The sequence below is a fragment of the Lemur catta genome, chromosome 3 (assembly GCF_020740605.2).
Source record: "Lemur catta isolate mLemCat1 chromosome 3, mLemCat1.pri, whole genome shotgun sequence".
Classification (NCBI taxonomy): Eukaryota; Metazoa; Chordata; class Mammalia; order Primates; family Lemuridae; genus Lemur; species Lemur catta.
The window spans coordinates 58433236-58437801 of record NC_059130.1 but is presented as its reverse complement, the minus strand read 5'-3'; the positions used below and the strand labels follow the sequence as shown (position 1 = coordinate 58437801).

Sequence of the window (4566 nt, the reverse complement as noted above, 5' to 3'; positions counted from 1 at the left end):
CTCCCTTCGCCACCTCAAAAACATTTTCTGCAAAGCAGTTGCTTATCTGACTGGGTACCAAGGGAATCACAGCCTCACGTAAGTTGGACGCTGGGAGTAGGGAAAGAGACTGGTTTCCAGATCGGCCGCTAGAAGGAAGGCAGGGCAGGCCCCGACCGTGTGCTTAGCACAAGGAATCCACAGCAGAACATACATACTGCAGCCAGAGATCCAAAAGAGCAGGAGGCGGAAACTAAGCCTCACAGGATACATTCCACCCTATTTCCATCCCAGGTTCTGTGTTAATGGTGACTAACTTATAATAATGAAAATCTAGGTTTTGCATGGACATGGCGGTTACTGTAAGTCTCCTGCTGAGTGGGCATGTCCGTGCTGCAGTCAAGCGCTGTGGGTTCACAAGCCGGGGGGTGGCTGGCCTGGGCCCTGTCACCTGGAGCCAACCTGGATCCCTACTAGGAGCCCGAGGAGTGGGAGCTGCAAGAGGTGGAGAGGTACCGCTTCCTCCGGGGTCCTCAGCCTGAAGCAGGACCTTGGCGCCGGGCGTCCTGCCACTGCTTGCGCCCGCAGCCCTTGTTTCTTTTTACCCGTTGTCAGGGGCACGGGGACAGATGTTCAGCTCCCTTGAGACCACGAGTCCCTTCACCAGTGATGTATTTCATCCCCGGGTTAGACAATTCGGCATGCTTACGGGCAGCTATTGATCCAACTGTTAGATTTCTGGGGTGGTGTACAGAGCAGCTCTAAGCCTGCAGATATGGCCCGGTTGCCCTTTCGAACAAACAGAAGAGGGCTGGGATCTGTGATTTAACCTGAGGCTCTTCAGACACCCACCTTGCTTCTACGCATGGCTTCTGCCATTGCTTCTCTCCCCCAGCACCCTGAAACGACAGAAAAAAGCAATCCGATTCCAGAAAAATCGTTGACAAATGGAGGCTCCAGATGCCTCACCCAGAAGACTGACATGGGAAGTCATGGAGCAGATCCGGTATTTACAAAAGGAATTTGCAGAGTCCTGGTCAGTTTCCAGGTTGCCTGAAGGCTTTGAAGTCAGCACCCATGTGATCCGAAGAATTTTAAAAAGCAAGTTTGTACCCACATTGGAGCAGAAACTGAAGCAAGATCAAAAAGTCCTGCCGCAGATCCAGGGCTCTGGAGGTACCTGGAAGCCGCTCTCTGGAGGCCACTTTGTATCAGGCTCTTTGCTGATGCCAGGGGATGAAGCTTCATCCAAAGGCCAGAGCCACAGCACGGCTTGAGTCAAATGGTCACAGTACAAATACACCCAGGAGACAGAAAGAAAGGGATAAAGGAATCCAGAGCCTGGAGAGGGCTTTGTGCCTGTCCCTGCAACTGTAGGTCATCAGAGAGAGCTGCAGAAGTACTCTACCAGTGCCTGTGAGGGCACCAGAAGAACTGACAGTGACGGATTGCCAAGTGATGAGAAGCTGGAGAAATTGCAGGAAGGGGAACCAGGTGACCACAACTACAGCAACAAAGTAGTGCAGAGGGGGCAGGAGTTTTTTGACAACAATGGGAACTTCTTGTACAAAATTTGAGCTGGGACTTGGCTTGCGGAGGTGCCTCATGAAACACAACTGGACAAGCATATTTGTAGCTGCCTGGATTTCTGTGTATGGATTAGCCACCTTGGAATGGGAGGAAGTGATGAGCCTGGAACGTGGGAGGAAAGAGCTGCTTGGATAGAGTCAAACTTCCTGGAGCACTGCTCCCAGTCTGACCCCTGTAGATCTTTAGTACTCATCTTTCTTGTTTGGGTTCTGTGTATATTGAAAACCAGCCCATGCTGCATGTGTTGTTATGAGCTTCTGTGATACTTGTAATACATATTTGGGAAGACATGAAAACTTTGCCTTCTGACCTCATTTCCTTCTTGATCAATGAATACTAACAGTTCTGGAACTGCTTAGTCAATTGGTTTTCCTTAGGTGCAAAATAAAGTAAAATGTAGCAGTAAAAAAAAAAAATTAAAATCCAGTGTTGCCTTCAAAAAATTGTATAAGGATAACTCAGCTTTTCAGTTCAAAAAGAAGCTCTTTTCATTTTTTTAAATAAAAATCTTACAAATATTATTCCTTCTAGGAAATAAAACATGAAATCATGACCACACTCCTACCTCAATAAGAATCCAAATCTTCTCATAGAGAATGAAAATGGCTATTACTCTCTTACTCTCTTAGCATGTAACTGATCCATGATTAAAAGTCTGGTTAGGGAAGACTTCTCTGTTACCACAGAAATCAGAAGTTCTGACTCTCTCTGGAGAATTCAGTGTTGTTCAATTAATTTCCCAGAGAAGAGGAGACTCTGGAATGGGAAGTTAAAAAGAAATAACATAAAACTCATATCCCATTTTCTATACTTGGCATATTCATTCTCCCTGTAAAGAATATAAGGAAATTCTTTTATTAATAAATTTATCAAAATAAATAAATATATATATCATGGGAGAATAAAAATCCATTTCTTTTATGGCTCTTGAAAAACAGTGTTTTTCATTCAAATGTGAGTCCACTTTGGCTTATTGCAGGTAATAAAATGTTTGTTTGAGCCAGAAAGAGAGTAGAAGAGGGAATTATTAACTCAGTAAAGATAAGTTCTCCTAAGATCTTAAACATTCACCCAAACTGTCAATGCTATATCATAGAATCTGTTACCCACTGGAATCAATTATTAATTTAACTTTAGAAACTATTTTCCTTTTCGAGTTATGATCTGATAACTAAACCTAACAAAAACTGTACTTTGAAGCTGAGTAAATGTTTTTTTATACATAATAAAGGTTTTATAAAGAAAAAATGCATAGTAATTGCATTTGCAAAAATAAAATATTTACCAATTTTGTAGTATTTCACATATCAACCTAGAGATCTAGAGATCTTATAAAAAAGTGGTATAAAAATCAGTATAATCAAATCTGAATTAGTATATGATATTCAAGGACACAGAGAGGATTTTAGCAAAGTAGCCTCAGCATTAAATGTATTAAATATCTTTAACCTGTATAGAATTAGAGAGAAAAATCAAAATTAAAATTATAAACTATGTAAAAACAAATGTCAAAAACATCAGTGGAATAAAATAAACTATCTAGACTGTAACACTATATATTAAAACTTGTGGGATATGGCCAAAATAGTACTGAATGTACTTGTTTTTAGCATTTATTCATAAACAATAATAAAAATAAATAAGTTACCTAATCAACTTGAGAAAACAGAAAGAGAATTAAATTATAAACCTAAAAGTAATAAAAGCAATGACTAATGATGAAAGAAGAAATTAATGAAATATAAGCACCACCCACAACAACCAAAAACAGCAAAAATAATTTTTAAATATATAATTTCTGGCACTAGTGTAGGTAAGGGGGAAAACTTTCCCTTACATTTTATAATACCCAATACTGGAAACCTAAATACATACAATGCTCATTAATAAGAAATTCTTAAATTATGGTTAATTTGTATTATAAAATTATATTCAATGTTTAAAAAGAATAAAATAATTCTATATGTACTACTATGGACTAGGTTTCCTAACCTCATGCATCCACAAACCAACTTCAGGATTGTTGTTATGTTTGCATATTCATTCTACTATTTCCTAATATTTTGCTTTAAATCAATTCACTTTAAAAGAAAAAAATAAAAAATATAACTACCATACGATCTAGCAATCCCACTACTGGGTATGTGTCCAAAGGAAAAGAAATCAGGATATGAAGGGATATCTGCACTTTATGTTTATTGCAGCACTATTCACAATAGCCAAAATAAAGAATAAATATAGGTGTCCATCAAAGAACGCATGGATAAAGAAAATGTTATATATTACAAAGTCTATCCAGAAAGTATCCAGCCACGTAATATGAAAAATAGAGACATATATTGTAGAAGGTACAAGATACAAGAAACATTGTACATAGGACAATGAGGCCTCAAAGCAAGCACCTTGGGACCTCACACATTTCTTGCACATTTCTCGCAGCGTCTCTTAATCTTTCCCCTATACATTCAGCATTCTCAGGTATTCTGCTTATTGCAGTCCTTCCAGAATACGGATCACTTTCAGATTCTCGACCATCTTTGAAGCATTTGTGCCACTTTATTTGTGCTGTACTTATTGCAGCATCCCTGAAAGCCTTCTGAATCATCCAAATAGTTTCCACAGAGGAATGTTCAAGCTTAACGCAAAATCTGATGCAAATTCATTGCTCTACTCACTCAGTCATTTTGAATACAATGGCCACACAGTACACATGCTCACTCAATGGTGTCTAACACCCTACTGACTAGTGAAGTCGTCGTTGTTCATGCATGCACATGCCAGTCCACGCTCCTTGGCTGCCAGGTTACATGGTTATCACGAAACTATTCCCGTTCTATTAACAATGGCTGGATACTTTCTGGACAGACCTTGTATACACAATGGAACACTATATGACCATAAAAAAGAATGAAGTCATATCATCTGCAGCAACATGGATGGAACTGGAGGTCATTATATTAAGTGAAATAAACCAGGCCCAGAAAGACAAATATTACA

The 4566-nt window shown here is 39.5% G+C and overlaps 1 pseudogene; it reads left to right on the top strand.

Moving 5' to 3' along the window:
* Positions 1-329: 329 nt before the first annotated feature.
* On the top strand, positions 330-1556 carry LOC123635444 (annotated as a pseudogene).
* Positions 1557-4566: the final 3010 nt, after the last annotated feature.